The 26,755-nt window shown below is 36.3% G+C and overlaps 1 long non-coding RNA gene across 2 annotated transcripts in view; it reads left to right on the forward strand.

Annotated features, from left to right (window-relative positions):
* Window positions 1-26,755, forward strand: part of LOC132593637 (uncharacterized) — a 395,493-nt gene that overhangs the window by 365,147 nt on the left and 3,591 nt on the right. For both annotated transcript variants that reach the window (XR_009559366.2, XR_009559365.2), the window contains 2 exons: window positions 5,506-5,725; window positions 15,327-15,395. This is a non-coding gene — a long non-coding RNA (uncharacterized lncRNA). The remainder of the gene's footprint in view (window positions 1-5,505; window positions 5,726-15,326; window positions 15,396-26,755) is intronic.

A 26,755-nucleotide genomic window follows, 5' to 3' on the forward strand; every position in this document is an offset into this window, starting at 1 on the left:
TAAGCCTGAAAGCAGAATCATACCTCAGTCACAAATATGGTGGTTGTAGGTTACTATGTCTGTTTCTGTCTCTCAGCATGGTTTGGTCTCTTGCCTTCAGTTTTCCACCTGCAGAAACTGGATTACTGGTAAGCCTATTTCATGGGTGGTGAGGGGAAGACACATTTGACCTTCTTTTAGTGGTCCAAATTAGCCTTATTGAAAATCACAGTAATGTTTTCTCTGGACTTAGCTCCTGGCCTTTTTTCCAGATAAAGTCTAAGAAAGAGAAAAATATTCAAGTCTTGAAGAGAGGATTCATGTTTCTTTTGAATCATTTCTCTAGTTTAGTGTGCCTGGTTAGTTTACTCCTTTGGGTGTAATAATAAAATGTTATCCATTCCTTAGTACATCATGTTGATGCAGAAAGGAGATACTTTTGATTCCTGCCAACATGGACGTCCTTCCTAGACTCCCAGTTAATTAATAGCTTTGCATTCACAGTCAGACCACCTCCTTCCATGGTTTCTCATGCTGTTCTCAAAAGCGAGTGTGTGCTTTCCTGTTTGGATCACGGACAAGTTATTATCCTGAACTTAGTCATCCAATTTCTTGCACTTATTAGACCACATTGTAAAATCAATTTCAAACCCTTCTTGCTGTGCCATGTGTCACAGGACATAATCTCAATTACAAAGATACTAAGAAGTACAGGTTATTTGATGCAAAGAATATATACAGATTGAAGAGAGTTTGGAACGCTGGTCATAAAAAGAGTTCCCCCTTAACAGTTGTTTTTCTTATTTTTCCGGAGGTGACATTCAATCTTCCCTGAGAATGTCCATTGAAGTTGGGCATCTGGGAACATTCCTCAAAACTGCCTGTGTTTAGTCAACTAGTCAATGCATGCCATCTATTACCAAATATCTAATATTTTTAAGACCTTTGATTTAACAATATTTTATGCTGAGCAGATGCTCTGTATTCCTATTATATAGTATTTTTTATCCTTGCATGATGGAATAGTTCCATGTTCTCAAATACCTTATTGGAATCAGGCACTTCTAACACCAGTTAGGCTCACTATAACATGTAACGAAACAAAATCACTACATTACATGGAATGGTGAATTACTGGGAGTTTATTGAATTTATAGCTGGCTTTTCTTTCCAAATGCTTTTATTATTTATACTAAATGATGTTTGGAATTCAAATGGCTAAAGCATCCAATTTACCCATGAATCAATGAATACAGCAATTTGGAATTTGTTACTTGGGTATCTTACTGCTCTTAGCATGTAGGATCATCAAAATACCCTAAGGGCAGTGATAAATATTTGAATAAACAGCAGTTCAATTATTTCTGTTCATGAAATGAAAGGTTTTACAAAAGCTAAGTATTATATATTACCTACATCCTCTGAATCAAAACAACATGGGAAAGGGAATTATTCTGGAAGTGATTTAAGTCAGATAAAAAGGGAAAAAAAAGAGTGAGAAAGAGCTAAGGTATACTAATCAAATTGAAAACTTACAGTCAATATCTGACTTTCACTTGTGTCCACAAAAATTGCACTAGTAATTGCCAAGTCATCCTGAGGAATCCAAAGAGGACTGCCATTCTCTATATACAAAAGCAGGGATTTATGAAGAGAATTTTGCTTGAGATTCTGGGAAAATTATCTATCATCTATCTATCTATCTATCATCTATCTATCTATCTATGAATTTGTGTGTGTGTTTGAACCTCTCCTGTGCATTTTCTAATTGATTCTTAATTTTGTCACATACTAAGAAAAAAATTTAAAAAAGGGAAACGAATCTCCTCAACAGTGGAAACTGGGCTTAAAAATGAAGAAGTTCCCTCAAGGATAATACTATCATATTCTTAATTCTGGATGTAACAATCTTTCTTCAAAGAGAAATGTGGCCAAACTAATGATAAACTGCTTTGAAATTCCAGATGGGAAAATCACTGTATGTCTCACATTCAGATTTGTTGCTTTTGGAAAGTAGAAAAATTGGCAGATTCATCAAAATAAGGCCTTCCACTTTCCATCATGCTTTTGATGAGGGTAACCTCTCATATTCACCCCAAATTTTGGCTTCTCAGTGATAGTTTTGTGGGTTTTTTCCCCACAATAAATGATCAGTTTAGCACTTTTGAAGCAAAGTGCTATGTAGAATTTTTGAGGGAAAATGAGTTTGTAACCACATGAAAAATCAGCTGTTCTTGTTTTGAGCCAACACCCGGCTAGATCACGGTTATTTAGACCCAGGATCCTGGTAGGATGCCTGGGTTACCAGCTCTTTATGTTCCGAACTCAGCTAGCTGGCAACACACCCCTTCTAGTCACAGATGTAGAAGACACTTGAGTAAATAACGGTTAACTGAGCCAAGAACTCTCCATCCTTGACAACCTTTTCCACTATGACTGTTCATTCTCTTCTCTGCTAAAGCTGGGCCTTGATGTTTCCAACATTCACAGAAGGAAACGTGTTCACTGAATGTCTTCAGTGGACTAGGTGCAGAGGCACCAGTGATTCAAAAGTGAACCAGGCCCAGGCCCTGCCTTCAGGATGCTTGCAGTTCTCTGAGGGGAGACAAAGAGATCAGCTATTATCATATTATTGTTAAGAGCTACCATATTGCATTCCCGGGGTGTAAGAGGAACAAAGTGGAGGGATGAGCATGGTGAGGGATCCAGCAAGGACTGTCAGCAATGGCTGTTTGAGAATCTGTGATCTGTATGTTGAAAGATTAATAGGGGATTGTAAGAGGAACAAAAGAGGACTAAAGATTATTAATAACAGCAGCCAACACTTGTGGAGTGAGTGCCAGGCATAAGTTACTGCACTTAATACCCTCGAGCCCCCTATGTGTTAACTGCTGTTAGTATCTCCATTTCACAGATAAAAAAAAGTAAAAGCTTTTGGGAGGATAAGTGATGGACATGATATTCAAACCCATCCTCTTTACAGGGGGTCTGCTCTTTACCAAGGCTCATATATGACAACAGAAGGGAGGATAATCAAGTAAAGGTGACAAATTATAATTGTTTTTCACACTTTTGTAGTATGGCTATATATGAAAGTAGAGAAAATAAGAGAATAATAACTATACTGAAGAGGTAGGAAGGGATACATCAGGTGACATCATCTAAGCTGTACTACAGAGTATGGATTTTACCTGGAAAGCAATGAAGTATCATTGAAGAGTTTTCAGCAGTGTATTCCACTGGGGTCTACTGGAGTTGAGCTGTATTATTCTGCTGTTCATGGATGAGCCGGCTCGCATGTGTGGGCACAGAGTGGCTGTTGGCTGATTTAGGGTAACCTTGACTGGGACAAGACTGCCCCCATTTACCTCTGATTCTCCAGCATCTAGTCTAAGCATGTTCTCATTACAGAGGCAAAGATACAAGGGTACAAGTGGAAATGCACAAGTGCTTTTACAAGATTCTCCTTCTATAACTTTTGCTAACGCTGTCCAAAGCAAGTCAGATAAAGGAACACAGAATTGAAAGGCAAGAGATCATACTTTGCTTCTTGATGGCAAAGGGCATTAACAAAAGGCGGGGTAAATAAGTGAGGCCAGTAATGCCACTGATCTGAAATAGTTTTCAAAAATGGGCCTGTCAACTTATATTCCCTCAGTATTTTTTTTTTTTTTTTTTTGCGGTACGCGGGCCTCTCACTGTTGTGGCCTCTTCCGTTGCGGAGCGCAGGCTCAGCGGCCATGGCTCACGCGCCCAGCTGCTCCGCGGCATGTGGGATCTTCCCGGACCGGGGCACGAACCCGCGTCCTCTACATCGGCAGGCGGACTCTCAACCACTGCGCCACCGGGGAAAGACCCCTCCAATACTGTTTGAGAGCCACAGTTACTCCTCTTCCAAACCAACACTTGGTATTCTTTTCTCTGTTTAAAAATTCTTCTTGGGCTTCCTTGGTGGCTCAGTGGTTGAGAGTCCGCCTGCCAATGCAGGGCACACGGGTTCGTGCCCCGGTCCGTAAAGATCCCGCATACTGTGGAGAGGCTGGGCCCGTGACCCAAGGCCGCTGACCCTGCGCGTCCGGAGCCTGTACTCCGCAACGGGAGAGGCCACAACAGTGAGAGGCCCGCGTACCGGAAAAAAAAAAAAAAAAAATTCTTCTTCCTCTTCCTCCTCCTCTCTCTCCTCCTCCCCTTCTGTCTCCTTCTTTTTCTCCTCCTCATTAGTATCATTATTATCTTAGTTCTTCTGGGGGATGTGTACATATTTGGCATCATGGTTTTATTTGCATTTGCCTAGTAATTAAATAAGCTAAATGCATTTTCATAGCTTTATTAGCAATTTAGATATCCTCTTTTATAAAATAAAATGCTTAAATAAGTTGTCTTTTTGTTTGTTTAGTTGGAGTTTTTGTCCATTTTTTTCCCTGTTGGGTTGTGTGTCATTATTTATAGAGCTGGGTACAAGTTTTATTTATAGAGCTTTATTTATAGTTTTATTTATAAGTTGATTTTATTTATAAGTTGATTAAGTTATAAGTTGAATATATGTAAGTTGAATAAGTTATAAGTATAACTTATTTATAAGTTTTATTTATAAGTTGATTTTCCCACTTTGGAAAACTTTATATATATGAAATTTATGTACACACATGCATATGCACACACACAGATTTCTTCCTTTCTCTTTCTCTGAGTTGACTTTTCATTCTCTTAACAGCTTCTTTGATGACAGAATTGCTGAATAAATCCATTCTGCATTGCATTATTATTAGTTTGCTCAGTCCTGTGCTAGGAGATACATGTGACTCTGAATGGAAGAGAGTATCCTTTCTGCATAAATATTTTGTGGTCTAGGTTAAGGGTCAAGCGTAACACTCTGAGAGGAAGCGACATAAAACCAAATATAATTTTGAGCTACTGAGGCATTTAAAAGCCTAATTTAAATTCTGGGTTTTTTTTGTATTAAATTTAAATGTGTATAATTCACTCATCCTCTTTGAGTTTCAAATTCCTTGAAGAATGTATTTTGTTCATTCCTCAGACCTAGGACCATGTCAAGTAAAAGAGATAGTTTAACTGTTAAGGTCATGTCCCAGATTGGGAGAAATATCTCCATCTTAAAAAAAGGCTAGAGGGGTTTCCCTGGTGGCGCAGTGGTTGAGAGTCCACCTGCCGATGCAGGGGACATGGGTTCGTGCCTCGGTCCAGGAAGATCCCACATGCCGCGGAGCGGCTAGGCCCGTGAGCCATGGCCGCTGAGCCTGCGCGTCCAGAGCCTGTGCTCCGCAACGGGAGAGGCCACAATAGTGAGAGGCCCGCGCACCGCAAAAAAAGAAAAGCTAGAGTGAAAGGGTAATATTATTTACATTACTCTATAATAGTTCAGAAAGAAAGAGAAACACATGTAAAGCTATTTGTAGCTAGGCTGCATGTTTTGACTTACTATTACAATTTCCCAAGAAGTGACATTTAATGTGTTAAAGTGTCCTGAGTTTCTGATAAATATCTGTACATCGTTTCATATTGCAGAGCAGGGAGAGAAAACCTCCAGGGGAATATTATTGAGAATTTTAAATGATGGCAATCTATCAGGAAAGACCAGTCCACGTTAAGGAGAATGAAAACTGAGAAGAAGTGTTGGAAGTCACTTCACAAAAGTAAATTGCTGTGCACAGAGGAGAGAATTTGAAACCAAGAGCTCCTAGAAAGAAGAACATTCTAAATATATGCACAGCCATCTCACCCTCAGGTATGAGGTTCTTCTCCAAGGCTAATTTCATAGTGTTATTTTAAATGAAAGTTTTATTCAATCTATAATGCCTTGAGATTGCAGCAGGTAGATCTCATAGAGAGAAGAGTCTTCCTGTAAAAACATAGGATTTAGTCTTCCACATCTCTGGGCTATTAAGAGGAAATTGTCCATGGGATTATATGATTAATTCAAAGCTGCTACAATTGTGTGTGTGTGTGTGTGTGTGTGTGTGTGTGTGTGTTTGGTCAGTATGTTTTTAAGGAATGTAATAGTTGGAATTCGAATATATTTGAAAAGGTACGTAATCATTTTTATTTTGTTGAAATTGGGACTTCAGAGAAATTTGCCCTTCATATATATGGTAGACTGAATAATGACCCTCCAAAGATGTCCATGTCCTAATTCCTGAAACCTAAGAATATGTGACCATAGATATAACAGAGACTTTGCTGATATATGTAAATGCAGGATTTTGAGATGGGGAGATGTTGGCTCCATGTAATTAGAAGGGTCCTTATAAATGGGAAGCAGTAGGTAAGAGAGAGAAGGCAATGAGAGGATGCAAGCTGAGATAGGAGGGATGTGGCTACATGCTAAGAAAAGCCAGCAGCCTCTAGAAGCTGGAAGAGACAAGGAAGGGATTCTGCCCTAGGGCCTTCAAAAGGAAGCAGTCCTGAGAAGTAGCCCCAGAGTCTGTGTCAGGGTCCCCTTGCATCTCTGGCTGAGTACTGAGCTTCATATGCCTAAGACAAGGTCCTACGGGGCCTGATAGAGAAGAGCTACTGGTAAGCTGTGAACTTATTGGAGACTCTGTAATTCACACAGTGTTGGGCGATATTAAAATTCCAACCAGCCAGGGCGGAGAGACATCACTAAGTAACCCAGGCATTTATTTGAAATTCTAGAAAAGCTACATTTTAGGAGGAAGTTTTCTCTAACCCTAGATTAGCCCTACACTAGACCCACCCTAACAAAGCCTAAAATCCAACCTCAGCAATGTCAAAATAAGCCACTATTTAGCTGTCCATCAGAACAACACTCGAAAATCTTTGAGTAGACAACTAAATTCGGACTCTCAACAATATGGCATTCAGAGTGTTCAGAATGATAGTTGGGGAAGTTCACCATTAAGGTTTCCCTTCAAGAAATAACTTGCTATCCTGATGCAACCAGGCCAGTTAGCTGGGAGCCTCTGGCTGCAGTGCTTTCATGATCCAGCTCAACTTATGAACCAAAGCTCTTGCAGGTCAGCCTTCAGCTACTCTAGGGCTCTCGAATAAGTGCTTGTGTTTTTAAGTGATGTCTCTCCACTCTAGCTAGTTGGAATTCTATTATCTACCAGCACTGTGTGACCTCTGCATCCTCCAGAATCTCTATTCTGCTAGAACTATCTAATCATAATTAAATTCTTACTTTTCATCACTCTGGACATCAGATAATTTCCAAGTATCGTTGCTTGCTTCTTTTTCCCTAGTATCTTATCTCTCTGACTGCTTTTCTTGACACACAAGCCTTCAGTTTATATAATCTACCCAGCTTACTCCCTCATTATTTCTTCCCTAGATTATTGTAAAAACATCACACCTGATCTTTATTGTATTCTAGGAATCTGGGGCTCTTCTAGTTACCTTTATCCAACATTTTCTTAGGAAAATTTCAAACATAAAAAAAAAAATTAAAGAATTTTGCAGTGAATACCTAACCATCTACCACCAATATTATGCAATTAATATTTTACAGTACTTCCTGCAGATCCATTTATCCATCTGCTGATCCATCATTTTTTGTTACATTTCAAATAAATTCTAGATATCAGTATTTATATCTGAATGTTTTATTTAATGCATATCATTAACTAGACATCAATATTTTGCAGGGTGTTTTTCTTACGAGATAAAATTTATGTACAATAAGGTACACATATTTTGTACTTTTTCTTTACATCACAGAATAACAATAGTTTTGGCAGGTGATAGGGAAAAATAATGGTAGAAGAAATGAGCAAAAATAATGATTTTTCCTTTACACAAAAATCATAGTTTACATATACTCATACAAGTACCTATATGAAATTGTTTGAAATAGTTATGAAAACATTAGTTATAATAATATTGGGGTAGTAGATTGGGGAGGATTTTAAATAAGTGTATTTAGGGTAATATTTTATGTTATTCTTGTCAGAGTCTAACATATAAGTTTTTAACAATAAATTAAAATAAGAGGTGTTGATCATATTGACTTGAAGGGAATGAACATAAAGATTGAAAACAGAGAAACTAGGAATTTGACAGAGACCTTAGGATGAGAGATACAGGATGGGAGAAATGCTTTGCTTATAAATGCCACGAAGTCATGTTGATGATGAATTAATACATGCTAATTTAGCTTTATTAATTTAGTTTTGTCTACTTCCTTTGGCATAGCATATTGAATATTTGGAAGATAACATAAGCAAAACATCACGCATATTATAAATATCTAGAGGTAAAATAGATGGGTTTTTCAGCTATATTTAATTGCATTACTACTATTAGCATTATTATCACTGCTATTACTATTGCTAAAGCTTTTATTTTATTGATTGAATCTTCCAGTTTGTCAGCTCTCATTACCAAATAGCTCTGTAAGTATTATCCATAGGTTAATATCTATAGATAAGAGATAGTCCTATAGACCCCACATTTTTAAACACTATAAATACTATTTTATTAATAGGTTGCTTCCTTTATATTAAGTTACCCCTAAAAAGTACTTTCTTACAAATAGCTTATGCAGTTTTAAAACTCAACAGATCTGGGTTTAATCACAATTACTGAGAAATCAAGCTGCCAGCTTGATTTTGGCTAGCTCGTGTTCTAGATGAGCTAGCCAAAAGTTATTTCATAAATAAAAGCCATGAGTTCTCACATAGAGAATAGCCTGGCTCAGTTAATAGTGGAATTGGGGTAGAAAAGTTGTTCCGTTCTGAAGCCAATGGCTTTTCCCCCTGCCCCAACTTGCCTTCTCAGTTCATCCTTAGAAAATCCACATTTTTCTTCTAACAAGAATATCATCACATGCCCAGGGAAGTCCGAAGAACTTCGGAGATGGGTCAGAGTAAATGACTGTACTTTTCTTAAACTTGAGGCCACTCGCATTTATCTTTGCCTCTAAGAAAGAGAAACAGAGAGGGAACCGTAGTAGGGGAAAAGTACCTTGGAAGGAAACATGGTTTCTCCTATTTTCTAGATAGCTTTAATTGCCTTTAAATAATTATAAAAGTAATTGATGTTTAGTTTAAACAGTTTGGAAACTAAATAACAAAAGCACATAGAAGAAAATAAAAATCATTATAACCTCCTCACACAAAGGTCAACACCTTGTGCTGTAAATGTTTCTGGTTTTATATATAAGCATATCAAATAATGTACAATTGTATGATATGAAATGATATATAATAATACATATACTCTCCAGCTAGCTAACATGTTTAGAGAAAAAAGAATATAACTTAAATTATCAATAGGAATTAATATAGTGATTACTTTGAATTCCATTGAAAGAATGTTGTACTGTAAGATACATATACACACATGTACATGTGTACATCTTTTAAGACTTTATTTTTTTAGATCAGTTTTAAGTTTACCACAAAATTGAGAGGGAGATACAGAGACTTCTCATATACCACCAGCCCACATGCATAGCCTCGCCCATTATCAACATCACTCACAGGAATGGTACATTTTTTACCAAGGATAGACCTACAGTCACACGTCATAATTACCTGAAGTTCATAGCTTACCTTAGGATTCACTTTTGGTGTTGTACATTCTATGGGTTTGGGTAAATGTATAGTGGCCTACAGCCATCTTATAATATCACAGTGTTTTTCACTGCCCTCAGAATCCTCTGTGCTCTGCCCATTCATTTCTCCCCCTGCCTCTAGCCAGCAAATATTCATCTTTTTACTGTCTCCATAGCTTTGCCCTTTCCAGAATGTCATATAGTTGGAATCATAGTATATAGCCTTTTCAGATTGCCTTCTTTCATTTAATAATATGCATTTAAGTTTCCTCCATGTCTTTTCTTTTTTTTTTTAATTGAAATAAAGAAGTTTATTACACACGTCCTGGAAGAGGCACGTAGCACAACACCAATATCTTTGAATCAACCCTTTGCTGATAGCTTAAAAGTTTGTATGCCCAGGGTGATGCCAGAGTTAGATCCAGGATGGGCAAGAAGCAGGAAAATGAGGATTATGAGAGGAGAAATAGGAAAGGAAACCCTGTGCTTTCATCTCACAAGAGTTCCTAAAAGGAAGATCAATTTTCAGAAAAGAATGCATATGAAAAATAGAGGATCTGGAAATTGTCATGTGTTTTCATAGCTTGATAACTCATTTCTTTATAGCACTGAGTACTATTGCTTCCAATATGTATGTATCTTTAGGGAAAAATTCAACAGTGATACTTTTTTCTAACAGAACATGTTAATAATAAATGTGGACATTTAAATTAACATATATCATTAGTGAAAACTAGTATTAAATGTATTTGCTTTTCATATATTTTGGATATTAATCTATTAATTTATAATATTTATTTCCTTATTGATAGTAGGAACTCTTTGTGTATTTAGTACAGTAACTCTTTTCTTTCATATATATTTCAAATTATTTTTACCTGATTATTTTAACTTTTGTGTTGGTAAAAGGCATTCTTTCTATTTGCTTATGTATCTGTTTTAGGGGTAGAAAGTGATAGGATCATTCTTTCTAAAATCAACATTTACAACATGAAAATTCAAAATTCATCCGCCCACATCACTATCTTATTACAGAATGCATTCCCATAGAATAGAATTGGTGTTTGATTGCTTTTACCCTTCCATCAGGCATACCTGTTTCACAGTTTAAAGTTCTCTCTGCGCAACATGTAAAGAGGTTGATGTTCTTGCATGCCAAACGGTAAATCTACAGGAAAACTGCCCATAACATCTCTTTCAAGGTGCTTAGTAAGATAGGCTTTGAAGAAATAGAAAATTTGACCTATATTGATTCTATGTCCTTTGAGAAACAGGCAGCTTAGGCTCGATTAATGAGTATTTCCCATCTCATTTATGTCCCAAATCCCTGAAATTGACATCTGAAAATTCCTGTGTATTGTTCCAAAGTAAATTATGTTGAGTGCCTTCTCTGGTTGTAGTATCTCTTTGCCTCCAAAAGGCCAAGTGCTATATTCCTAGCCGTGTAGACAACAGCTAGTTTGGGAAGAAGCAAAAGAAACAAAATCAAAACAAAGCAAATCAAACCAAAAAAATTGAAATATGATAAATATGCTCTGAATCTTAGACCATAGCTACACTGAAATATTTTTGAGATGGTTTTTCTTGCATCCATGGACTCCCAAAGGACCTTTTTGTTTTGTTTTGTTTTTATATTTAAAATAGAGTAACAGTATCAGTATGAGTTAACCAATAGGAGACTGGAGATTTTGTGTCCTTATTCTGAGATTAAAATTGCATGCTCTTTTTCATGAATTTATAATCGGACATCTACACTGATATCTACAATTAAAGAATCTCAGAAATATAAGGGATCTTATAGATATGTTAATGGAGTGTTTTCTATAAAAGGATATACATTAAAATCATCTGGGAATTTTTTTTTTTTTAAATACACATGTCAGGCTTATTTCCTAGAACAGGAATTGGTAAAAAAAAAAAAAAAAACTCTGTAAAGGGACAGATAAAAAATATTATAGGTTTTGTAGTTCACTCAGTCTTCATAGCAATGACTCACCTCGCTATTCTAGCCAAAAAGTAGCCATAGATAATGCCTAAACAAATAGGTGTAGCTGTGGTCCAATAAAACTTTATTTATAAAAACAGATAGTTGTCCAGATTTGGCCCAGGGCTGTAGTTTGCTGACCTCTGCTCTATAAGCTCAGTTTGATGTGTTAGCGACTTAACTGGCGATAGAAAAACAATAGCATTTGTCTTCAGAGGAGGATTGCAGAAATTAGTTTCTCTGATATATCACCCACAATGTCTCGAATAAATTTTAAAAATACTGGACATGAGAAGGAAACAGAAAATACCAGCCACAGTGAAGAGGAATAATACTTTAAAGTAAGAGATTCACAATTGCTCAAATGTTGAAATTAGCAAAGCCTTTAAAATAAGGCTTTGATAAGTTAGTTAAAAGTACACTGAAAATGATGATTATATAGGTAAAAATATTAGGAGTTTAGGGGAGATAATGAAACATAAAAGAGAATCAGGTTTAATAAGAACTAAAGAATACAGTAGTTGAAATAAATAATAAACATGAAGACCAGACAATAGAGAACCAAGTGGGTCTTGGGTAAAAGGGAAGCAGGTATTCCCAGCAGAGGAGACAACTTAAGCAAACTCATGGCAGCATTAAAAAGAAATGCATGTCATGAAAACTGCACAGAGGTGGAGTGACTTGTCCAATATCATGCAAGAACTCAGTGGCAGAGCTCATTTTCAAGTTCAATATTCTTTCCACATCTTCTTCCCTGGTGGTAAGTATCCAGGCTCTGTCTAACACACTGCTTCAAGCTTCTTGATTAGGATACTTGCCTGATTAATTGCCTTCCGAATAGGTGCTCAGAGCAAATTATCATCTTCACTTCATAGTTGCAGCCAAAATTATTTGCCATAATTTGCAAAACAGTTATGATCATGGTAATAACATCATTTGAATAATCAAATGCAATTGAAAGTAAATGTGCAAATTTAGGCTGGACATGAGCTATCGTAATGTGCATTTATGTTTAACATCCTTATGTTTCCCTGGATGCTGTGATGGACTGAGCTCTGCAATTTAGTTGTATAGGCAAATTTTGTTTCAACCATCTCTGTCCCTACGTTTGAAAGGGAGGGGGAACAATCAACTTGCTGTAAACTGATTATAAACAAATTACAATAGGGCCAGGTAATGAAGGATGGGCAATTATAATTGCATTCAAATTATTATTATTGACAGAGCTATATTGGACTAGTGTTAAGTAGCCATGAAATAAACTGGATTTAACAAAGCACATCTGCCCTTTTGTGCGTTTCATGTAGTCTTGCTTAATACTACAGTATATTGTAAAGTGTGGACGTTTCTATTTTGGCTGCTCTAGAAATTCTCATATTAGTTGAAGACAGTGTCTGCTAAAATTTTTAGCTTTCTATACAGGAAAGGCACAATGTGTTTGGAAGTTGGAAATCCAGGACGTGTATTAAAGAATAATTTGCAGGGCTTACCTGGTGGCGCAGTGGTTGAGAGTCCGCCTGCCGATGCAGGGGACACGGCTTCGTGCCCCGGTCCGGGAGGATCCCACGTGCCGCGGAGCGGCTGGGCCCGTGAGCTATGGCCGCTGAGCCTGCGCATCCGGAGCCTGTGCTCCGCAACAGGAGAGGCCACAGCAGTGAGAGGCCCGCGTACAGCAAAAAAAAAAAAAAAAAAAAAGAATAATTTGCATATCAAAGACATTGCTTTTATCTGCATCTTGTATTTACTTGAGATAGGTTGGGACTGAGGAGCAGAGTGTGACATGCTATCGTTACAGCTCTCCGAGGTTACCCTGTAGGGGTCACAAGTTTTGGAGACCAACTTACCCTCCCTCCAACTGTAATTGAGCTGAATGTATAAACATATTCCAAATGATCAAGCCAGGGATGGTACCTGCTTCTGTGGCAATTTATACCAATAAATAAGGACTCAAAACCCCCTTTCCAGGCTTTATTGTTCTGTATAGAAAACAATAAATCAAATCCGTCTACATTTCTTTTCCACACAAGACTTGCTAGACATTTCAAAATAAGCGTACTGCCGTAACTAGTTGGCTGACAAACCACTTTACACAGTGAATATATACAACTTGAGGCTCTTAGAGTAATAACTGTGAATTTGTCTATTGAATTTATTTATATATAATTGCTAAAAGCATTGAGATGGTCTTAGCTAAAGACCATCTATGGGCGTCATAGAGGGGGTGTGTCCCCTGATATACCCAGGCCATCCCTCTGGATGGAAAAGATGGACCCCTCTAGACTTCCCACCCTGTAGATTCTTGATATAAATAACAAAGTGAAACAACCATACATTGCCCACAAATGTGTCCTCATATGCTGTAGTTTCATCAACTTTAGGCAAGTATGATTAACTAGGCAAGTATGTTAACTAACAGGCATGAAATAATAATTGAGGTTTAAATATTTGGCATTTCATTTTTCTAGAAGATCCCTCAGAATAATAACATCTTTGTGCTTGGGCTAATTGATAATAAACCCACTGAATTAACCCCAAGTCCATAGCCAACAGAAATAAAAACCAAAATTAATGATGACTATCAACATATGTTATTATGTACCTGGCACTAGTCTGAGCATCTTGCAAATATAAACGTATTTGTTTTTTATCAATGGCCCTATGACAGAGTTATTACTATTATCCCAATTTTATCGATGAGGAAACTGAAGGTTATATATATTATTCAAGAATTTGGCTGCTCAAGAAAGTGGAGACAAGAGTACCAACAGCAAAATCCATACTCTGAACCAGAGATCTGCAGACTAGACTTGGGGTCAAATCTGGCCCATTTTTGTTTGGCCCGTGAGCTACTTTTAAATAGCCAAAAAGAAAAAAAAAATCAAAGATGTACAATATTTCCTCAGCCATGAAAGTTATGCTAAATTCAAATGTAAATGTCCACAAATAAAGTTTTATTACAGTACAGCTGTGCTCATTATATATTCTCCATGCCTGTTTTCCTACTATAGTGGCAGAGTTGAGTGGTTGTAACAGAGGCTATATGTGGATACAGCAATGCTCAGATGTATTCTCCATGTCTGGTTTCCTGCTGTAGTGACAGAGTTGTAACAGAGACCAGATGTGGTTCTGTCATCACTTTGCCCTGCTGCTTGGTACACTACAACTTGAGCGATGCAGTTATAACTGACAGTGTTTTGGTGCTTCATATATAGCACTCAAATAGGGCATAAAATATCAAGATATTTTATTTATCTTTTTATTACTAGTGCATAATAAACAATGTAAAAATAACAATAAGAAGAAAAAATAATGTGATTTAAAGGCACAATAGTGTGGATTATTTTGTTATTGAATTAGAAGTCAAAGAATTGTATTTATTATGCAATGGCATTATAGCTATTCTAAAAGAATTCATTATACATTGACTTTAGCAAACTAAGCACTCATGACAATATCCCTATTGTGGGATATTGGAAAGCAATGTTTATAAAAATTAGAAAATTTGAAACAATATCTTATCACAGCAGAATTGCTTCACTAAAATAAAAATAAGACCACAACTAAAGTGCCTGAGTGACTCATTTGTTAGCCAAGCAAAGAAAATGTTTACCAATTGTGGGTTAATTACACCATCTTTGATTACAACAGCAAAAGAAATGTGTCCAGAGAGAAACAAAATTGTTAGAAACTATTTGCCTTTCTGTGAAAAAAAAAATTGAAGAGTTGTGGATATTAGGAGCAAATCAGTAGTCAATTAAAAATAAGCTGGGTGATTTTGAGTTGTTCTCCTTGACTATTGATGAGTTAACACATTTTACTTTTTTCCAGGAGTCAATACTGAGTTTGAAGTGATTGAAGAATTAGCCTTTATGAATAGCCTGCATGGAATAACCACAGGTAAGAATATTTTCAAAGAAGTTGAGAAAATACTAGTTCATTAAAACCTGAAGTGAAATCTGCTATGATGTGCTGTAACTCATGGTGGTAAAGGTATGGGTGAAGCATAAAAAGACTCATTTGGACAGATTTACAAAGCTTGTGAAAGTGTAAGTTGTTTAAAGGTATGTTTATTTATTATATTATTCATCAGCACGTACTATGTGGAAAATATTTTAGCCTGTTGAATCTGTAGTACCAATGGTGAACATCATCTGCTCTAGTGGATTTAACATTGTCATTTCATGAATTTTCGTAAGAAATGGGAGTTGAATATCCTAACTTGGCTTTACCACATAGCAGGTTGATGGTTTACCAGTGGTGAAGTTTTATTGTGATTTTTGATGGCAGGACCCAAATTGAATTTTTTTGAATAAGAAGAACTAACCTCAATCATTATTGTTAAACACTGACTGGCTTTAGAAATTAGCTTCTGTTGCAGATGATAATACTTCTTAGTGAATCCATCTAAACTTTCAAGGTGAGATATAGCTTATATGCGAAACTTATATTGGTTTAAAGTCATTTCCATAAAAACGAATGTTTGAAATACAAGTAATTTCAACAGACTTATAACCTTCCCATGCTGACAAGAGTTAAAACAGGAAGTAAAATTATCACTATCACGCAAATTTTCAGTACACAATCTACAAATTTCTAAGCTTAAACTATAGTTCCAACAGTTTGTTTCAAACCTCACACCAAGTGAAAAAAAATTTCTATATTTCAAAATCAATTTAACCATGAAATTGAGTAGCTTCCACCTAACCTTCAACTGGAAATGATTAATCTGAAATATTATGGCATGTTGAAAGAAAAATATCAAGAGAAAAATCTAGTAGAATTCTGTAGATGCCTTCCAAGCAAAGCTCAATTTAAATTGAATAAAGAGTGACATCACCAAGATGGCAAAGTAGGAGATGCCAGCCTCTATTCCACAACAAAGATGGACAATTTGACAGTTATTTATGGGAAAAAAACAAACAGCTCTGGAAGAGCACAGGGGTCTACTTAAGAAACTTCAGCAGCATACTAGAACAAAAAACCTGAGAATAACCAGGAAAAATATGAAGGAAGAACAGCTTCATTTTGCCTGCATCATCATCATTCCCCAGGCCAGCACTGCTCAGCGCCGAGAAGAAACTCCCCACCTAGAAAGTGTTCCTCTGACTGGAAAGAGAGAGTGGAGTGAGTGACCAGCTTCCCCACTCTTTTGGGGCACCAAAAGAAGGACCTGCTTTGATTTCACCCCCCCAGAGACCAGCAAATCTCTGATATATAGAGATGGCTAGGAACAAAAAAGAAGAGCAGGGGCTACCGGTATCAGCCATGCAGCAGCAGCAGCTGTGGTTCCCAGTGATGAGCTCTGCAGGAGATCTTAGTAGCTTTTGCCACTGAAGAAACCAATGGTCAGCACAGCCATAGTGGACCCAATGCAGATTTCACCATGCTTTGTCCTAGATGTATTCATGTTCACAAACACCAGCCACCCAGTTCCCTCCCCACTCCCTCCTCGCACCTCGATCAGAGCCAGGGATTCACACAGGCCACCAGCCCAGGCTTCTGTGGCAACATGGGTGCAAGATGCCAGCCTGAAACCTCGTGGCTGACTGCCACCACTGTGTGCACACTTAGGTCTAGCCTCCCTAGCTGTGCACCTGTATGCCACCAGCTTGACCGTTTTCACCAGTCTCTACTGTGGTGTGCACACCCATGGCAAGATCCTTCTACCACGAAGGATAGCATCTAAACTAATCTCTGGTTTAATACTAAAAATATTCTTAATCATGATATATTTGAAAACCATGTTATATTTATAATGCAGTTTCTAAAACAGAAGCACGTGGCATATTCATTTTACAGTACAATAAATTATAGATACAAAAACTCAGGTTAATGCTTTCAAGTTATCACCTTAATGCAAACAAAACTTTCCTTTAAAAAAGATTTTTTTTAATTTTTATTTTGAAAGATAATATTTCTACACATCTTTAGAAGACATAAACATATCTAGGCCATAACATGTCCTGACCAGCATTCAAGCACATTCCGCCTTTACCTATATCATTTCTGTACAGATAAGGCCATTCCTGCTCTTTCTAAAATATGAATGCTTAGTCCATGAGACGATATATCCAGTTACATATTTACTAAATGAAGGAGATATTTTAAAATATGACTTTCACAGCATTGTGAACAACTCCCCACTTTTCTTTCAGCATCTAAAAGAAAATGCTGGCAACATCATTGAATAGTAATTCAAAAGAACATGGTAGGAAGAAAACGTCAGTTACGATGGTTGAGTAAGGACTTTCACAACTTCTCTACTTCATAAAATCAAAGAGAACACTGGCAAACATTGTGAATATCAACTTTTTGACAAATCTGGAAATTAATCAAATACTCGCAACAATTCATAAAACACTTAATCCAGAAAAAAAAAAAGCTGTGTCTCAGTAAGAATAACAAGCATTATGGTGTTTTGACTTTCTCTATCCCCATCCTCCACTACCTGACTCAGCGGTACCCTTGAAAACTAATACCTCCATAATTACAGTAAAAACCAGCAGCTTAAAAGTCCATCGGGCGGAACTGAGTTGAAGCTCCTCTAAAACACTGGGTTGAGGCTTCTACAAAGCTCCATTCCTAGAGAAGTGTAATTATTTGACTTACTTAGAATTTCCCCAGAAAACTCCATCTGCAAGAGTGTTCTTTACTTGACCTGATGTAGAGCCCACCTAATGTGAACACCTTTTTCTCCCGGAATAATTGTCAAAAGCAATCAGTGGCAATTGTTTAACGTTGCAGGAGCAACAAAAAAAAACTGACCAAAAAAAGAGAGAGAGAGAGAGAGAAATCTGAGAAATGAGATGGCCGTAGAAGCTTTGTAAAGTTCTGACATATTCCTGAGAATCTAATAGTCCATGAACATGCAAAGATCTAGGCGCAAGCTCAAGAAATACCTGAGAAGGCCCTAAGTCCTCACCTCTGGCTGACCTTGAAGCTCTGCACAAGCAAGAAGGCAGAGTTGTAAACTGCCTACCTGAGCATTGAAGGTATGTCCCAACGTGAACACAGAGCCCCTTGGCAAATAGTCTGGGGGACTTATTCATTCTAGGCATTTCGGGAAGTATCTGGCGATCATTAACTGACACTAAGCTATCTGAGCAGAAACTACAGTGGCCACAGAAGACAAAGTATACAGACTTGACAAAGTTACATCGGCAAAGTCACTAAGCAAATAAACAGTATGAACAAGAATAGAAACAACAATAAACAGCAATAGCAGCTTATGGGAAGGGAGGAAAATCTGATATCCAGAATAGTCACATTTTATTATTTAAAACCTTCAGTTTTCAACAAAACAAGTGTAAGACACACAAAGAAACAAGAAAGTATGGCCCACACACAGGAAAAAATAATCACTAGAAATTGTCCTTAATAAAGCCAAGGTACAGAATTTATTGAAAACAGTATTTGTTGCCCATTCTGATTTTTATCTCAAAAAGTCAGGCATGCAATAGCAAAAGACTTAACTTTCTAAGTATCATTTCTTATTTCCCCAATGCATGTGTTCTCTCTTTCTGTATTTTAAATATATTGAAAGAACTAAAGTAATCCATGCATGATACCCTATAAAAAATATGAGAACTATATATCATTATGGAAAGAACATCAAAAGTTGAAGGCTTTAATACTTCACTTTCAATAATGGGTAACAAAATGAGACAGAAGATCAACAAGGTAATACGACACATAAAAGACACAATAAACCAACTAGACTGAGTAAATAACTATAGAGCACTGCTATGATCTGAATGCTTCTGTTCCCCCTACATTCATATGCTTAAATTATAAGCCCGAAAGATGAAGGTATTAGGAGTGGGGCCTTTAGGCAATGCTTAAATCTTGAATGTATAACCTTCATGAATGAGATTAGCACTTTATAAAAGAAACCCACAGGGATCCCTAGCACTCCCACCATGTGAGGACACAGCAAGAAGGAGCATGCTGTGAACCAGAAATGAGCTCTCACCAAAATTCAAACATGCTGGAGCCTTGATCTTGGACTTCCTAGCCTCCAGAACTGTGAGCAATAAATTTCTGTTGTTTATAAGCTACCAAGTGTGTGGTGTTTTGTTGTACCTACCTGAAAAAACTGACAAGCACAACAATTTCAGATATATATATTATTTTCAAGTTCACAGGAGTCATTCCTAAGGTAGCCCATATGCTAAAACATAAAAAAGTCTCAGTAGAATTAACTGGATTATAATCATACAAATTATATTCTCTAAGCAAAATGAAATGAAATTAGAAGTCAATAACAGAAGGAATTTTGGAAATTCACAAATATGGGAACGTTAAACAAATACTCTTATAATCAATGGATCAAAGAAGATAAATTAGAAAATACTCTTCTATACATGAAAACACAATGTTCCAGAGCTTGTGGAATGCAGCTAACACAGTGCTTACAGGGAAATTTATGATGTAAAAAGATATATTATAGAAGGAAGATCTCAAATTTATAATCTAACATCCCACTGTAAGAAACTAAAATAAAAAGAAGCAGGTACTTTGTTACAGTAGGTCTGAGAAAGTAATACAAATTTTGGTATCAGAAGTGGATATGTTGCTATAAGATATCTCAAAATGTGGCAGTGGAATTGGGTAATGTATTGAGGCTGAAAGACTTTTGAAAAGTGTATTAGAGAAAGCCAACATAGTCTTGAGATTTTTGGTAGAAATATGGAGGTTAATGGTGCTTCTGGTGAGATCTCAGATGGAAATGAGGAATACCTTATTGGAAATTGGAGGAAAGGTGATCCTTGTTATAAGTGGCAGACAACTTGGCTGTACTGTGTTCTAATGTTGGGCAGAAAGTATAACTTTTAAACAATGAACTTTGATATTTAGCTGAGGATATTTCCAAGAAGTGGGCATGGTACAGCCCAATATCTCCTTGCTACTTATAGTAAAATGTGAAAGAAGAGAGGAATTGAGGAAGGGACTATTATGTAAAAAGGAACCAGAACTAAGTGGTTTGGAAAATTCTCAGCCTATCCATATTACGAAAGATACTAAGGCATGCTCTGGAGAGAACACTAAGAATACTACCAGAAAATCTTTTGCTGAAGATATTAATCATGTGCGATTTGACTTTAATCAAACATCTCAGCAGAAGCCAGCATAGAGGTGGTGTGCATCCTTTTGACTTTACATCCATGGGAGACCAGCAAATGTTTTGAGAAGGATATATCAACAGAAACACTGCCAGCTTGGACTGAAGTATACAGGGACAGAACAAAATGCAGGAAGGCTATCAGACTTCCAAAAGTCTACAAGAAGGAAACAGTCGAGAGGATGAAGTCATGTCTGCCTCTGCAGATCCAGAGGGCAGGGCTCCAGTTGTTTCCATGGGCAAAGAGGTAGGGCAACGAACACCTTCACAGCTGAGAGGGCAGTGCCATCTCTGAGTGCTGAAGGGGGGCAATGGGCTGCTACCATAGGCCAGAGCATGAGGCTATTCCTTGGAATCCAGAGAACAGAGCATATACCCAAAGAGAATCATTCTCAGGACTTGAAATCTAATGAAAATTTCCCCTGCTGATTTTCATACTTGTTTGGGACACGTTACTCTTTATTCCTTCCATTTCTTCCTTTCTGAATGTGAATATCTATTCTATCTATGCATGATTCAACATTGCATTTTGGAAACAGATAACTTGTTTTTTAGTCTCATTGGTCCACATATGGAGAGGAATTTTGCTTGAGGATAGATCATACCCAAAGTCTCACCCATACCTCATTTAGATGATGAGACCTTGGACTTTTTGAGTTTATCATAGACTTAGAGTTGATCCTACAATAGGGTGGGGCTTTGGGGAATGTTAGGATGAAGTGAATGTATTTTGTACATGGGAAGGATGTGAATTTTTGGAGGCTAGCAGCAAACTACTGGGTTGAACAGTGTCCCTCCCAAAATTCATATCCACCTGGAACCTGTAAATGTGGACTTATTTGGAAACAGGGTCATTGCAGATGTAATCAAAGTTAAGATGTGGTCATAATGGACTAAGATGAGCCCTAAATCCAATGAACAGTGTCCTTATAAATAGAAGGGGACTTGGATACAGACACACACAGAGGAAGGAAGACCATGTGAAGATGGACATTGGAGTGATGCAGCTACAAGCAGAGGAACACCAAAGATTGCCAGCAACCAACCTCTAGAAGTTAAGAAAAGACAAGTAAGAATGACCCTGCCAACAGCATAATTTTAAACATCTAGCACTCAGAACTGTGAAGATATAAATTTCTGTTGTTTTAATTTACAGAGTTTGTACTACTTCATTACAGAAACCTCTGGAAACTATTAGACAGTCTGTAACCCCCCCCAAAAAAAGCAAAGCAAAGCAAATTGAATTATTTGTCAAAATCTTCCCAAAAAGAGAAGTCCAGGATTAAATGGATTTATTGATGAGTTCCACAAAATGTTTGAAGGGGAATTAACACTAACCCTTCACAAAGTCTTCCAAAATTGAAGAGGAGAAAATTCTTCCCAACTTATTTTATGAGGCCAGTATCACCTTTGAGCAGACAAAGGTGTTACAAGAAAATACAACTACAGACTCCCTTAGGAATGTAAATTCAAAACTCCTCAATAAAATATGATCAAACCAAATGCAGCCAAATATACAAAGGATTATATACCATAACCAAGTGTTCAGTAGTGCAAGGATGCTCCAACATAAAAAATTAAACAAAAGTATATACTGTATTTATGGAATAAAAGACAAAACACACAATCCTCTCAACTGATGCAGGAAAAAAGTATTTGACAAAATCAAACCCCCTTCTATGTTAAAAGTCCTCAATGAAACTTTGAATAGAAGGAAACTTTCTCAAGCTAATAAAAGGCATTTATGAAAAACCCACAGCTGACATCATCCTTAATGGTGAAAGACTGAAAGCTTTTCTCCTAAGGTCAGATATAACACCAGAATGTCCACTCTATTCAACATCATATTGAAGGTTCTAAGTAGGGCAATTAGGCAGGAAAAATAAAAGTCATCAGACTGAAAAAGGAGAAGTAAAAAAATTTCTCTATTCACAGATAAACGATTTTGTATATAGAAAATCCTAAAAAAACACACACAAAACTCTTAAAGCTGATAAACTACTTCAGCAAGGTTTCATGATATAAGATAGATATTATATAGATAATACAAACATCAGTTGTATTTTTACACACAAGCAGTGGTTACAATAGCGTCAAAAAACAATAAAATGCTTAGGAATAAGTTTAACAAACTTGGAAAACTTGTACACTTAAAACTACAAACCATCACTGAAATAAATTCAAGAAGACCTAAATAAATGGAGAAATATATCATGTTCATGAATTGGAAAATTTAATATTAAGATAATGCTACTCCCCATATTGAACTATAAATCCAACACATCCTACATCACAAGCCAGGTTTCTTTTGTGTGTGTGTGGAAATTGACAAGCTGATCCTAAAAATCTTATGTATTTTCAGTAGAACCAGAATATCTACAACTATCTTGAACAAAAAGAGAGCTTAAAATTGAGGAAATAATGTTTTCTAATTTCAAAAATTACTACAAAACAACAATAATTAAGAGTGTGTGGTACTGGCATAAGTATAGACACAGATCAATGAAATAGAATTGAGAGTTCAGAAATAAACCTTTGCATTTAAGGTCAACAGATTGTTGACAAAGATGCCAATATAACTTAATCATAACTTAAGGAAAGAATGATTTCTTCAACAAGTGGAGCTGAGACAACTTGCTATCCATTTGCAAAATACAAAATTGGATCTCAGCCTTATACCATGCACAAAAAGTCATTCAAAATGCATTAAGAACGTAAGGTAATTACTAAAAATATAAAATATGGACTTTAATTTTTATGACCATGGATTAGGCAAAGGTTTCTTAGATGTGACACCAAAATGCCCAAGCAAAAAAAAAAAAAAAAAGATATTTATATTGGATTTCGTAAAAAACAAACCATGTGTCCTTCAAATGGTACTATCAAGAATTTTTTAAAAAAACAGATAATGGAATAAAATATATGCAAGGGACTACTACCTATACTATGTAAAGAACTCATACAACTCAACAATAAAAAGACTACCCTATTAAATAATGGACAAAGTATTTGAAAACATCAGTTTACCTACAGAAGTTATCCAAATGACCAATAATCACATGAAAGGTGCTCAACATTATTAGTCATTAGGGAAATGCAAATTAAAACTACAAGGTATCACTTTATACCTGCTATCATTGCTGTAATTTAAAAAATGGATAATAGCAAACCTAGGACAAGAAGAGCAGAAATTGGAACCCAAATACATTGGTAGTAGGAATTTAAAATAGACCAGTGACTTTGGAAATTGGTTTGGAGTTGCTTCAAAAATATAAACATAAGATTACCATATTTCCCTGCAGTTCCACTCCTGGGTATATAGTCAAAAGAAATGAAATTGTTCACACAAAAACTTGTACATGAGTGTTTATAGAAGCTTTCATTATTCATAAAAGCCAAAACTTGAAACTATCCAAAGGTTCAATAATGAGTAGATAAACAAAATGCTATATATACCAATACAATGGAATACTGTTTAGCCATAAAAATAATGAAATACTGATACATGCTACCACATGGATGAACCTGAATACTTTAAACTAAGTGAAAGAAGCTAGGCACAAAAGGCCAAATATCGTATGGTGCTATTTATTTGAAGTGTCCAGAATAGGGAAACCCATAGTGGCAGAAAGTACATTAGCGATTACCTGAGGTTGAGGTTACAGAAGTATGAAGAGTGACTGCTAATTCACAAAGGGGTTTTTGGGAGGCAATAATAATATTTTGGGAGTACACAGTGTTGGAGCTTGCATAAGTTTGTGCGTACTAAAACCCACTGAATTTTAAAAACTTTTATACTTTAAAATAATGAATTTCATGGTATAGGAATTATATCTCAAAAGTAGCTAAAAATACTATATGATATATAATATTAGGCATGACTTAAGGTAGGCACAGGATAGGAGCCTTCACTGTAAATTACTGAAACCATTTATGTATTTCTTTTGTTCTAATCATTTGACTCTAAAAATTCTGATATCTGTGCCATGATTTCTCTGAGGTGATTCTTTTTTTCTTGTGATTTCACTATCATTTCTTCACTTTCTTTTTCTCCCATTGAAACATTGGTAATAAATTCAGTTTTTAGAAGTTCATTTCTATTAAAGTCTATTGAATGTTTAGAAATTTATGTATGAAACTGTGTGGCAGATATTTTACCAGGAACTAGGGATAAAACATTGAAAGATAAACAAACATATTCCCTGCCACCGCTGAGTTTTGGGCCTAGATAAGGATTGGCACAAATTATGTCAGTAAACAAAGCCAGCGTAATATTTTTGAAGACCATATATTACACAGGATTGAAACAAGTAGAAGTAATCTTGACTAGAGTGTAATAATACGTTTTCCTTTATTTATCTCTTATTATATGCCTGTTAGCCACCATATTCAACTGAGATGTCAATTTCTAAAGAAATAGTCCATTTAAAATCAATACTCAGTTGATCCTTGACAGTCAACCACCTGTACTAGATTTCAGAACTTCAGAGATATTAAATTTGTGGTAAAAATAATGAAAAAAAATGGGGAAAAAGTTTTTGGTAGATGTTCAAACAGTTGATCTTAGTTGAAAGTATGATACAAACACTGATGGTTAATAAATTTATTCAGCTATAGTTTAAACATCTAGGGATGGTTTGGTGACCAGATCCATTTTCACCTGGGGTAATCAATTTCACTCAGTTTCCAGACTCTGCTCTGGGTCACACATGACATTACTAGAACATCGCTCCTGCTCTAAAACCTTACATATATGTGTAAAATATACGTACACATATATATAATCCTACATACATAAATCATGTATGATTTATATATATATAATTTATTTAAATACACATGTAGTTATCTATATATAGAGAGAGAAACAGAGACAGAGACAGAGATAAAGAGAAAGGGAGAGAGAAATAATGTAATTTTAAAATTCTAAGCCAATAGCATAATTATTACATAGAATAAGTAGGTACGTGGCCGTTTCCTTAACATCTAGGGTATTTTAATGACCATGAGATCTCACTGTTTCATTATATAGGATTATATGATATTCTTATATGTGATAAAGCATTGGAAATAAGAATCTTATCAAATTTGTGCATTTAATCTTCTATTCATGGGTTACAAAACAAATATTTGAACTATCATTTGTTTATGAGCATTATTCAGTACCAAGGGCATTCTAATGAAGACTCTGAGCCTATTACTTTTACTTATACTCTTTCTAATTAAACCCAATAAATCATCTCCTGAGGAAGTACAGACAGTCCTCAATCTAGGATGGTTTGATTTATGAGGCAATATGTATTCAGTAGAAACTGCACTTCAAATTTTGAACTTTGATCTTTTCCCAGGCTAGCGGTATGCCATAGGATACCCTCTTTCATGATACTCTGTTGGCATGCTGGGCAGCCCCAGCACGTGGCAGCTGCCAGTCAGCCACAAGATCATCAGGGTAAACAACCAATATACTTACAACCATTCTGCACCCATACAACCATTCTGTTTGTCACTTTCAGTAAAGTAGTCAATAAATTACATGAAGTATTTAACAATTTATTATAAAATAGTCTCTGAGTTAGATGATGTTGCCGAACTACAGGCTAATGTAAGTGTTCTGAGCAAATTTAAGGTAGGCAAGGCTAAGCTATGATGTTTGGTAGGTTAGGCATTAAATGCATTTGCCAATTGTAACATTTTCAGTTTACCATGAGTAACCCTACCGTAAGTCAAGAAAGATTTGTAGTTTAATTTTTTGCTAGATCCACCATACTAAAGAATCCAAATAAAACTCGTTAGTGATGACTCCAAACAAAACACATTGTCCTTTTTCATAGTTGAAATCCACTATAATCTTCATATCTAACAAATTCTCTTCCACTGGGCTTTCCAATGACTGTCCCTAAATTGCCATTGATCTTTTTGTCTTCCCTGAGTTCCTCAAATTTTCTGTATCTCATGGATGGGACAGTCTGTCTTCAATAACATCATCCTACCTTTGCTGGACTGTACCTTCCTTACAGGCAGAAATCATTTTGCCATTCATCCCTAAATCTTTAAATATTTAAGTCCCTGACCTTCAATATGAATCCTAGTTCTCTGAGTTGGCCTCAATAATGCAGTAAATTGTCTCCTCTAAGGC

Source organism: Globicephala melas, chromosome 16 (genome assembly GCF_963455315.2).
Source record: "Globicephala melas chromosome 16, mGloMel1.2, whole genome shotgun sequence".
Classification (NCBI taxonomy): Eukaryota; Metazoa; Chordata; class Mammalia; order Artiodactyla; family Delphinidae; genus Globicephala; species Globicephala melas.